The sequence below is a fragment of the Acinonyx jubatus genome, chromosome B2 (assembly GCF_027475565.1).
Source record: "Acinonyx jubatus isolate Ajub_Pintada_27869175 chromosome B2, VMU_Ajub_asm_v1.0, whole genome shotgun sequence".
NCBI classification, from domain to species: Eukaryota; Metazoa; Chordata; class Mammalia; order Carnivora; family Felidae; genus Acinonyx; species Acinonyx jubatus.
The window spans coordinates 137,186,490-137,199,350 of record NC_069385.1 but is presented as its reverse complement, the minus strand read 5'-3'; the positions used below and the strand labels follow the sequence as shown (position 1 = coordinate 137,199,350).

Below are 12,861 nucleotides of genomic sequence, written 5' to 3'. Positions count from 1 at the left end.
ATGTGACTGGTGGGGTGATGAGCTCGTAAGGCTGCGAAATAAAGGAGCAAAGCATAGAAGGTCCCGTACCCCATGTTTAAGGAGTATGGACTCCTCAGACCGCTGGAGGTCAGATCGCATTCTCGAGTGGCCTAAGGATTCCTCAAAGCCTCCAAACCCCCAGGGGTCTGCCTTCCGAAGTCCTTGGTTGTGATGGGTGGAGAGGTGGAGGAACCAGTAGGTCAACATGAATAGCCTCAATTTTATTTGTTTTATGTACAGTTGATCTTTGAAAAACACAGGTTGAAGCTGTGGGTCCACTTACTCATGGATTTTTTTTACAGCACAGCACTGTAAATGTATTTTCTTTTCTTTGTGATTTTCTTAATAACATTTTCTTTCCTCCATCTTATTTTATTGTAAGAATACAGTATATAGGGGCACCTGGATGGTTCAGTCGTTTAAGCGTCCGACTCCGGCTCAGGTTATGATCTCACTGTTTGTGGGTTCGAGCCCCGCATTGGGCTCTGTGCTGACAGCTCTGAGACTAGAGCCTGCTTTGGATTCTGTGTCTTCCTCTCTTTGCCCGTCTCCTGTTTACACTCTGTCTCTCAAAAATAAATAAACATTAAAACAAATAAGAGAATACAGTATATAGTAAATACAGCACACAAAACATGTGTCAATTGACTCTTTTGGTAAGGTTTCCAGTCAGCACTAGGCTGTTAGTACTTAAGTCTGCAGGGAATTAAAATTATATGTGGATTTTCAACTGCATGGTGGATTTCTATGTAGGATTTCGTTTGAAGACAGGATTCTGGCTAAAAACACAAAGCAAATCATACATTTGGAAAAAATTGCCGTTGCTGATGAAAATTTACCAGAACTTCTTAGAATTGGTTGCAATTAGTTTTCTTGTTTCAAAAGTCAATATCCTGTATTCAAAGCAATGGGTATGTTTTATCCATTTCTGAACCACGCACCTCACCTAGTGGCCCTTTGCACATGATGCACGTTCAGTGAAATGTTCAGGGCGAATTATGTTAGGGAGATGATTTAGGTACTGTTGCCATGGGGTCAATTTAAATAGTATGTTGCCCACTAACTCAAAAGGAATTTGTAGAAATATAAATGAACGTTCCTCTTATTCTCTTTTTCCTTATGTAAAAATTGGACTGCCCTGGTTACTTTTTTCTCAATTTCCAGTGTGTTGTTGAGATACTAACTTTTATCATTTGCTGCCTCAGACCTGGTTGACAACTCTGATTCTGTATGTAGGATTGAACTTTGTAGAAAATAACACTTAATTGTATTTTTTTTTTTAATGTTTGAAATGATATTCTGGGCAAGTTTTGTTTCTTTATGGACTATAGCCAGAATCCTACTGTTTTCAATTTGTTTAAATGCAACAGCTTATACAACATATGTACATGTTCAGTTGAAGATAAAGGATATGATTATTTTTAGCCTATTACAAAGAAAACCACATTCTCTCTTAAATGTCTTGGCATAAAGTAATTTGAACACGATTTCTGCACAAATCATTTTTAAGAGATTGGCTGTCAAGTATATTTTTTAAAGTAGCTCTCTCAGAAGAACCAATGAGACTTGGCAAATTTAGATACATTCTTAGCCTGAAATGTGGTGGAAGATGTCAGTTTTTAAACAGCACTTTGAGAAGTAGTTAGCTTATAAGTACAGCAATTCAGAGCACACAGAGAATGATTTTGAAGAGTCAAGTCTTGATATACTGGAAAGAACGTTGACAGATTCACCACAATTAGGAGATGAGCAGGTACAGCTCCCACTTGTGAAAACTTTTCTCATCTAAGGAACTTCTGAGACTGGTCTAAGGAAACCTTCAGCAGGGGCGCCTGGGTGGCTCAGGCGGTTAGGCGTCCAACTTCGGCTCAGGTCATGATCTCGCGGCTCATGGGTTCGAGCCCCATGTTGGGCTCCGTGCTGACAGCTCGGAGCCTGGAGCCCGCTTGGGAGTCCGTGTCTCCCTCTCTCTCTGCCCCTCCCCCGCTCACACTCCGTCTCTCGCTCTCAAAAATAAATCAACATTAAAAAAATAATAATAAAAATCAGAAAACAAGAAAACCTCCAGCAAATCCTTATTGCCTTCTAGCATCTGAATCTATCGTGCAGAAATTCTCCCAGCTTCCTCTGTCGTGCGCAGGCAGAGAATAATAGCCTTGTCATCCACCACCTCTTTTCTTCAGGATAAATACATTAGGCCTATGAAAAATGACAGGACTGAAATGTGTTTTTCCGTCATGCCTGTTGTGTGTGTGTGTGTGTGTGTGTGTGCGCGCGTGTGTGTGCCTGTGCGCACACACGTGCACTCTTACGTACGTGCACACAAGCATTCATCCCCAGATCCACACATTTGAGTGCACATGATAGAGAAACGAAAAGTGACTCAAAACTCCGCTTCAAGCCTTTACCACCATTCCCGATGTATTTTGACAATTCTAACTTGATTCTGCTATCGTGCAGAGGTTCGTTATTGTGTCCCGGACTTCAGCATCCGGGTATCAGGTATCAGATTGAAGTTGTACCCTCCACTTCAAGAACCTGAATATTTGAGGATTGAAGCTTTGTGCCTCATGTCCTGCGGCCTTGCTGTTTTCAGCCGATGGGAGTTTTGTAATCATATGTAGGCACCAGATTAAATGCGCAAATGAATGAAGTGTTAGTCCCCTCGGTGTTTGTTATTTTGGTGCCATAATAAAGGCATTTCATTGCCCGTTGCCAATCTTACCAGATACTGGAAAGAATTATTGCTTCCCGACTGTCTCTGAAAACCCACCCCAGGTGCATTTTTGGAATCATGTTGTAGCTTCCTGAATTCAGATATACCCCTGAGGCCTACTTCCCTTGTATGGACACACACACACACACACACACACACACACACACCCATGGCACACAGAAAGAACAGTAAATATCAGGGGCAGTGCCCACCATACTCTTGAGTGAGGATACAGCTCCCAGCCCCATCCTGGAAGATGAGTGCTGGATGGAAGATACGAAATTGCCGCTCCCTTTGTGGATCTTGGTACCAATTTACATGACCGTACCCATAACACTTGGCCCTTTTCAAATTACTGGGAGGGCTTAAATGACACAGACTTTGGGGTTGAGAAGATTGCATTGAAATTCATTTGTCTGCCACTTGCAAGTTTCATGGCCGGGCTGTTGCTTAATCTCTCAGAGTTTGCTTTGTCTTTGGTCATGGGGAATCGTAACAAACAGGGTTTGGGGGAAGATTAAATGAGAACTAATGGAGGAAATTCAGTTTTGTTAGTTCTAATCTGAGATTATAAAACTTGAAAAAAAGAAAAAAGGAAGAATGTACATCCCTAACGCATTGTAGGTGGTGCAAGGTGGCACGAGGGGCTGGCTTCGAAGTCGGCGGTGGGGGGTGGGGGGAAGGAGGGAGTAAGTAGCCATTTTTGGTGACTGACTTTAGGGCACTGGCTCTCTGCTTTGGCTGCACATTAGAATCCCATTGCCTGGCTGTTCAGAGTCTTTTGTGCTTTCCTACAAATTTTAGGATCGTTTGTTCTAGTTTCGAGAAGAATGCCGGTGCAATTTTGATTGGGATTGCATTGAATGTGTAGATTGCTTTGGGTCGTGTTGACATTTTAACAATATTCTTCCAATCCATGAGCATGGAATGTTTTTCCATTTCTTTGTATCTTCTTCAATTTCCTTCTTAAGCTTTCTATAGTGTTCAGCATACAGATCTTTTACATCTTTGGTTAGATTTATTCCTAGGTATTTTATGGTTCTGGGTGTAGTCGTGAATGGGATCAGTTTTTTTCAACAATAGCCAAATTATGAAAAGAGCCTAAATGTCCATCAACTGATGAATGGATAAAGAAGATGTGGTTTATATATACAATGGAATACGACTTGTAAATGAGAAAGAATGAAATCTGGCCATTTGCAGCAACGTGGATGGAACTGGAGGGTATTATGCTAAGTGAAATAAACCAGGCAGAGAAAGATACCATATGTTTTCACTCATATGTGGATCTTGAGAAACTTAACAGAAGACCATGGGGGAGGGGAAGGGGGGAAAAAGTTACAGAAAGGGACGGAGGCAAACCATAAGAGACTCTTAAGGACTAAGAACAAACTAAGGGTAGATGGGGGGTGGGGAAGAGGGGAAAGTGGGTGATGGGCAGGAAGGAGGGCACTTGTTGGGATGAGCACTGGGTGTTGTATGGAAACAAATTTCACAATAAATTATCTTTTAAAAAAAAGAATCCCATTGCCTGGGCTGCACCCCAGACCAATTAAGTGAGGGTGTCTGCAAGTGGATCCCAGGCATCAGGATTTATAAAGCTCCCCAGGCGATCACACGGTGCAGCCAAGTTTGAGAAACGATGCTTTAAGGGGATTTGAGTCTCTCGTTCTTCCAGTGGTTGAATGGATGATACCTGGAATTCTAAACTTTAGCTCTTTTTGCTTAAAACAGGGACTTGTACATCATACTAGAAGTGACTTACTATAAATTAGAGTTATTACGTTCTCTCCAAAGAACCAATTTAATTGGTATTGGGGTGGGAAAGAGAACAGAGGCGTCTAGATAATCTAAGGACAGAAGCAGCTCACTAGAGGGGAATAGACACAGAAACAAACAAACCAAAATAATAGAAAACCAAGTGATTTCAAGCTACTTGCTGCTTTTGGAAATTAGTCCCTGCAAAAGTACCACCCAAGAGCCGGTTGACTTCCCTGAAAGTTCAGAATTGTGGTCCTGGTGGGTCAGGACTCTTGAAAATTTGTTACATCTTCAAAATGTATTGGGATGTATTCACTGTCACCAAAAACTCAGTTAAGTTAATTTACAGAATTGTTTTTCAACAACAAACAAGCCTTCTTTAAAGAGAACAGACTAAAATAATTGCATACTCAATACGTCTTTGACCTCTTTTCAACAAATGGTGCTGGGACAATGGGAAGGGACATATGAGACACATATAAAAAAATGAAGTTAGGGGCACTGGGTGGTTCAGTCAGTTAAGCGTCCGACTTTGGCTCAAGTCATGAACTCGTGGTTCGTGAGTTCAAGCCCCACATTGGGCTCTGTGCTGACAGCTCAGAGCCTGGAGCCTGCTTCGGATTCTGAGTCTCCCTCTTTCTCTGCCCTTCCCCTGCTCACACTCTCTCTCTCTCTCTCTCAAAAATAAACATTAAAAAAAAATTTTTTTAAGTGAAGTTGGCTCCTTCATACCATAAACAAAAGATTAATTACGATGGACCAACAGCCTAAGTATAAGAACTAAGCTATAAAACTCTTAGAAGAAAACAAAGGAGTGGATCTTCATGACTGTGGGTTTGGCAATGGATTCTTAGATATTACACTCAAGTCTAAAGCAACAACAACAACAAAACAGATAAATGGGACTCCATCAAAATCAAAAGCTTTTGTGACTCAAAAGACATTATCAAGAAAGTCAAAAGACAGCCCACAGAATGGGAGAAAAATATTTGCAAATCAGGTATCTGATAAGAGTCTGGTCTCCAGAATATATAAAGAACTCTTAGAACTGAACAACAGGGGCGCCTGGGTGGCACAGTCGGTTAAGCGTCCGACTTCAGCCAGGTCACGATCTTGCGGTCCGTGAGTTCGAGCCCCGCATCAGGCTCTGGGCTGATGGCTCAGAGCCTAGAGCCTGTTTCCGATTCTGTGTCTCCCTCTCTCTCTGCCCCTTCCCTGTTCATGCTCTGTCTCTCTCTGTCCCAAAAAATAAATATTGAAAAAAACCAAAAAAAAGAACTGAACAACAAAAAGACAAACAACCCAATTTTTAAATGGACAAAGGCCGCGGAAAGACCCTTCTCCAGAGAAGATCTGCAAATGGCCAACAAACACATTGGTAAGACGTTCCACATCATTAGTGGTTATGAAAGTGCAGTCCAAACCACAGTGAGATCCCACTCCATACCCATTAGGTTAGCCATAATGAAAAATATCAGGAGAATAACAAGTGTTGGCAAAGAGAAGAGATTGGAATCTTCATACATTTCTGTAAAATGGGGCAGCCACCGTGGAAAAAAGTATGGCAGCCCCTCAAAATGATAAACATAGAATACCATACGACCCAGCAATTCCCCTGCGAGGTGGACACCCAAGAGAATTGAAAACAAGCATTCAAACAAAAATATGTATACGATTGTTCATCGTAGCATTCTTTATAATAGCCCCAGAGTAGAAATAACCCGGATGTCCATTAGCTGATTAATGGATACACAAAATATGGTCTGTATATACGCTGGAGTGTAGCCAGTCTGTAGCCAGGAAGGGAATGCAGTACTGGTAGGTGCTTCAACACGAAGGATCCTGAAAACATTATGCTAAGTGAAAGAAGCCAGTCACCAAGAAGTCGTATATTTTATGATACCATTTATATGCAACATCCAGGGTAGGCAGATCCAGAGAACAGAAAGTAGATTAGCGGTTGTCATGAGCGGAGAGGAGGTGGAAATGAAGTTTCTTTTTGAGATGATGAAAATCTTCTGGAATGAGATAATGGCAAAAAACCACTTTTCTTGTACACTTTAAAAATGCATCATGGTATGCGAATTGCACTTCAATTGCAAAATCTCTCTCTAACCGCCTCTGTTCAGTAATCTCTAATCCTGCTGGTGTGGGTCTTAGGCCAGTCACTTAGCCATTACCAGGGCTCTTGTTCCATGCATTATCCTTGTGATTCCACTCTGATCCTGTACGTTTTTCCCTCCAATGGACCTTCCAGTGTTTGGAATTAGAAGTCAGGTTTCCACTGTGGCCCTACCACGGAGCTGGACTCATCCGTCACCGCCTCACCAAGGACTGTTCACTCTTGAGAACAGATGGAAGAAGTCACGTGGCATTTCCCGGCAGGCACAGGTGATTCCTGTAAACTCACAGTGAAAGTCACACGTACAAAAATGTAAATTTGTGTGAGATGTAATGCTGTTACTCACAGAGCTTAAGTGCTTTTAATTCTGGATAATAGATAGTCAGGTCTGATAGCTTTAGAGATTGATCTCTGAGCCTACTGAGGGGTCCACGGTGGAAGGAAGCTATATTCATCATTCTCCTGATTTGTTTCTTTTTCTTTCTCTTTTCTTTTTTCTTTCCTCTCTTTTTCTGCCGGGGTCAGCAGAAATGGGAATCTTTTTTTTTTTTCTTCGTAGATCAGTATTATTATGATTATGATTATTTGAAAGACCTGTATAGGAGGGATGCTGCAATCTGAATTAAAAATAGCATTTTATGCCCGCCCACACACAGCACTTGAGAGCGCTGAATGCCTTTTATAAATGCAGACTTTCTGCCTGGCTAGATAAAAGAAGCTGTCACTTCATTTCCATAACGAAGTCATTCCCAGGAGAATTCCATTGTTTTAGCAATAGAATTTTGGTAAAAGGCCTCTTATTTTGCCTGAAAAAAGGTAACAAAAATGAACTTTTGAGAGCTTATTCGACAAAGCAATTAAGGAGCGAGAGATTTTTCTCCTCTTTTGATATATTGGGAGTTGTTAAGTATGAGAATCCCCTGAGCCATGATCTGAGGATAAACCCCTAAACCCGGAGAATGAAGGAGGAGGGGAGAAAACCTCTTGTTCTTTTTTCTGATAGAAATGAGTCGGGGGGGGGGGGCGGGGTGCTGTTCCCTGAGAATGTGTGTTCTCGGGGCCGTGTGACAAACATGTTGGTGTAAGTCTCTGGAGTTTTTAATATTTATTTTTAAGGAGATGCAGAAAACTTTTAGGGTGTTCAGTATGTCAAGAAACTCCTTGGGATTTCTGATGAAACCTGATGATCAGGTGTTTTGACGGACTTTCAGGACCCTGCAGGCAATTCGTGGCTGTGTCTTGCTGGGGTCCTTTGCTCAGAAAATAGTAGCTGGTATTTCCCTTTCTTGGGGCTTAACACAATGTAGCAAGTGGAATAGGAGGGATTTCTTTACACAGCATTACTTGTGATCGGGCTCTGGCAGGCATGTGTCCTTGAACTTGCTCTTAAGCCGCCCCTGCCCCCCACTCCGTGGTCCCCACCACCAACACACAATGGATCTGTGCTTCAAATACGGCATCGAGCCTTCACTTCCAGATCCACAGCAAAAGAATAATTGTATTTCTTGGTACTTCCCCGGCACCAAATAACCCACATCAAAGTATACCTGCCTTTGGTGTTTCAACAGGTAATCCCTGGATTTAATGCCAAGTGGCATTTCTGTTCCTTGCTGTTTACAGCTGAGACCGTTGAAATCTCAGTTTTAAGCTAGAATAGTTTTAGTAAGCCTCCTCCAGAAGGAGAGAAGTTCTCAATAACACTTTTGTCTTGCAGTCCTTTTGTTCTGATTGCATCAGAAGGTTGTAATATTTAAACAAGGAGAGAGCTACCTGGAATAGTAGGAGAAAAGAGACTAAAATATAGGGTCATTATATTTGTTGGCTTTATTAATTCAATGAGACAGACCAAAAAGGAGACAAATGAGGTTCACTTAATATAATTACGGAAAGTTCTCTCATCCAAACACGATGCAAAAGTTGGGTCGCTGATTTGGAGTTTGGGAAAAATAATTCTGTTTTTAAAAAGTCTTTGAATAGCTTTTAATCATGTAACCATACTAGAACTTCTCTTTTTTAATGTTTAGTTATTTATTTTAAGAGAGAGAGAGAGAGAGTAGGGAAGAGCGGCAGAGAGAGAAGGAGAGAGGATCTTAAGCAGCACAGAGCCCGATGGGGGGCTTGATCCTGCGACTGTGAGATCACGACCTGAGCTGAAATCAGGAGTCAGATGCTTAACTGACTGAGCCACCCAGGCACCCCACCATATTAGAACCTCTAAAGCATGATTTGAGGTCCTGGTTGTTAGCCGTGCATTTATGTAGTAGTATTTCCTTAAATCAAAAGGAAGTTGTGGCTTTGATAGGATGCTTCCAGAGTTCCGGTTTTTAATACCTTTGGTGAGTTCTATTACTATGTGTGTCTGTTCAAAAGTATGGAGGTGGAGGGATGTGGATTCTGTCTCGTTTTTTTACTTTGACCCATCATTTGGTATCTTGTGAAGTCAGACCAAATAAAATGCTTGTAGATGTCATCATATACCTCTTCATATTATGTCAAAAAGAGAACAAGAGGGAAATATTTAAATCTCTTTCTTAGAATTTTTACTCATTTTGTTCTAAATCTTGTTCTCATTTACTAAATTTTGTCCTAGAGCGAGAAGGGCAGACATTGAAAGTCAGAGCACTCCTCACAAAGGCTGCAGATGGCCCATAACTGCTCATAATTTGTAGCGGCTTTGTAAATGATCGACACATGAAGCACCGGCTTTGTCCCCACCTTCCCCATTTTTACCGAGCCCTTCTGCAACACCCAAACTAAACACTGCCCTTCTCAAGCAGGCATGAATAAAACTCCTTCAGGGAGAAGCCGTGTGATGACTCATGGTGGTGTGAAACAGACTTGTAACCCAGAGAATGTGTAGCCTCAGTGTGGTGTCCGGGCTTCTTGAGCAAGATTCTTTTGTGTCCCGGGCCAAGTGCCTTCTGCTGGGCTCCAGCAACCCCTCATGAACAAGGTTTTAAACAAACAGGGCTGGGAAGAAATTGTCGATTAGGAGCAAGAGCCATCTTGGTCTTGAAAATTACAATTTCCTAGAGATGTCGTTTATCGACAGCTCTTCAATGCAGATTAGGTATTTCTCATATGTATTTTCATTTTATTTTTTTTTTCTATGCAGACGTACTTTTCTCTGGATGCATAATTATATTTCCTAGCAAACTTTGCTCTGTACCCGTTAGGAGATGTAACCTGCATACAAATATAGACACCTGCCGAGTCTGAATGTGTGCAGGTAAAGCTTTACTTTGTGTGATAAGCTCTGCTGCAGGAGGAAACAGTGGCATGACCAACACGAATTATGATTTTTTAAGTTTGATCGTAGGATTTTTCTCAGCGTATTTATCTCTCTGATTTTGTGTTCTTTAGGCACATACTAATCTTAGTTTTTATTGCCTAAACACAAACCAGTTAATATCGGTAGAGAATGTCCCAAAGGCATGCTAGATATCCAAGGATTACCAGTATGGAAAAAGAATTTATAATGGACAAATCATCAAATCATCAAACATTGATTGAATAGGGATCCCATGATACGAGGAATCAATCAGATTCAACAGAATACCTTTGGTTTGGGCCACATCCCACCCTACACCTCCCTGCAGCTTTTCCTGAAATCTGGCTGGGTACCTCTACTCTCCGGAAAGTTCTGCACTGACATTGCCTTTCAGGGAAAGAGAAGCTGTCGGCCCTTCATGACTGACGCTTATGCTCCTTTGAAAGTGGAGACAGAGACTCCGGACCTGCTGGGCTGTGCGCGCTCATCCCAAGGAAGCGACTTCCAGCAGCCCCGGTGGCTTCTCTTTCTTCCTCAGAAAGAAAATACAAAGAGCCAGCTTTAGTCCTGAGTTGGAAAAAGAGGCTCTTACAGAACATTTCATTGACGGAGCGTTTCCATAGAGGCTTACGTAATGATGTTTCTCCCAAGTCACCAGAAAGGGAGCTCTCCTATTTGGGAACGGCGGAGTAAAGAGACTTGAGGACATGTCAGAGGGAGAGTAGAATACCACATTCTCAGCCAGTTAGCCAACAAGCATTTATCAAGTGTTTAGCATTTGTAAAAGCACCATGAGGCTTACAGAGAGGCAGGTTATAAACCCTGCCTACGTAGAGTTTGGTGCAGTTTGCCTAGGGAAGTGGTACCTGTCTTAGCATAAGGAATACAATTATTAGTATGCTAAGGAAAAAGGATAAAAAAAACCTACTGGAGTTCACATTTTCAAAAAAGCACAGTAGTGGCCTGTTACCCACAGGGGATATACTCCAACACCCCCAGTGAATGCCCAAATCCATGGACAGTACTGAACCCTGTATATACTGGTTTTTCCTATATGTACATAATTATGATAAAGTTTCATTTATAAATCAGGCACAGTAAGAAATTAATAACAGTAGCCAATAACAAAGTAGAGTAATTCTAACATGCTGTAATAAAAGTTATGTGCACGCGGTCTCTGTCTCTCAAAATATCTCCGTGTCCTGTACTCACCCTTCCTGTGATGACGTGAGATGATAAAATGTCTCTGTGATGAGATGCAGTGAGGCAAGTGACGTAGGTGCCATGACGCGGCCTTTAGGCTACTGCTGACCTTCTGGCTTTACATCGGAAGAAAGATCATCTGCTCCCAGATGGACTGTGGGGAACTCGAACTGTGCAAGAAAGCAAAATTGCGCCTAAGGGTGGTGCTGCTGTACTTCCGACTGAGAAAGTTGCAAAATGGCAGGAGCGAAGAGGGGTAGGATTGGAGTAGGTCTGTGTAGGTGTGGCTTGAATTATGACCTGTGGAGTAGAAATGTGGGCTCTCGGAGATGAAGGAACAGCACAGTCTGGCCGGGACAGTGTGCACCAGGGGGAAGACCGGAAATGAAGCCAGAAGACATGCTGGGACCAAACTGTGAGGGTCCTACCGTCAGATCGTGGACGATTTCGGAAGTGTGACCCAACGGCGATGACTCAGAGGGAAAAGACTGAAGGCAAAAAGAGTCGAGTCTAAGTCGGCATGGCAGTGTGGGGATGGGGTGCAGTCTTGGTAAGACTTGACAACCTATAGACAGAGGAAGGAAGAGAAGACAATGATGCCCTTTACCAAGAGTCAGAAATAAAAGAGGAAGGTTGGTTTGAGGTGGGGAAATGGGAAGTTTTGAAACAGACATCATTTATTTCTACTGCGTGTATCCAGCACCTGTGGGGCGGGGGTGGGGGTGGGTGGGGGGCTGCCAGGGCCAAGGATACGGATTTAAGAACTATATGCAATAAATGGAAATTATCACAGAAAGAAAAGAGGGCTGAGCGTGTAACCTCGGGAAATGCATACCTTAGGGTTAGAAGGAATAACAAGAAGGGACAAAAGCCAAGAAGGAGGAGCAGGAGAACGTGAGGAACACCAGATTAGTTCCCTCTTAGAGGAATCAAGAGTCCTAGGATATTTTCGGGGCGCCTAGGTGGCTCAGTGGATTCAGCATCCGACTTCGGCTCAGGTCATGATCTCCAGGTCTGTGAGTTCGAGCCCCACAGCGGGCTCTGTGCTGACCGCTCAGAGCCCAGAGCCTGCTTCGGATTCTGTGTCTCCCCCTCTCTCTGCCCCTCCCCCACTTGCACTCTGTTTCTCTCTCTTTCGAAAATAATTAATAAAACTTAAAAACTTAAAAAAGAGTCCTGGGATATTTTGGTTGCAAGAGACCAATAGATAAAATAAAACTCGAAGTAATTTAAGCAAAAAAAAAAAAAATTATTGTATCATGTATGTATTCATTTTCTATTGCTGCCTAAAAAATTAACATAACTTAGTAGCTTAAAACCACACCCATGTTATTGTGGCTTCGGCAAATACCAGCGCTTAGCTGGATGCTCTACACAGGGTTTCATAAAGCTGAATTCAAGGTGTTGGTTGGACTGCATTCTCATGTGGGGCTCACCGTCCTTCTTCAAACTTGCGTGATTATTGGAAGAGCTTATTTCCTTGTGGTCATAGGACTGAGGCCCCCTTTCTAGTGCTGGCTATAGGCTGGGTGCCACTCTCAGCACCTGGTGTCCATCTCCAGAAACTTGCCATGGGGTGCTGCCCCCTCTCCCCGTATGTCCTCTCATTTTGAATCTCATTCTTGGAAGAGCCTGTCCCCTGGAAGGGCTCACCTGATTAGGTCAGGCCCACCAAGGATAGTCTTTCTCTTTCAAGGTCGACTGATCTGAGACCTTAATCTTAGCTGCAAAATGGCAGCACCTGGGTTAGTGCTTGATCGAATAACT

At 42.6% G+C, this 12,861-nt stretch overlaps 1 protein-coding gene across 18 annotated transcripts in view; it reads left to right on the top strand.

The window, feature by feature from the left end:
• Positions 1–12,861, top strand: part of ATXN1 (ataxin 1) — a 415,717-nt gene that overhangs the window by 238,004 nt on the left and 164,852 nt on the right. The gene's annotated exons all lie outside the window — the stretch shown is intronic.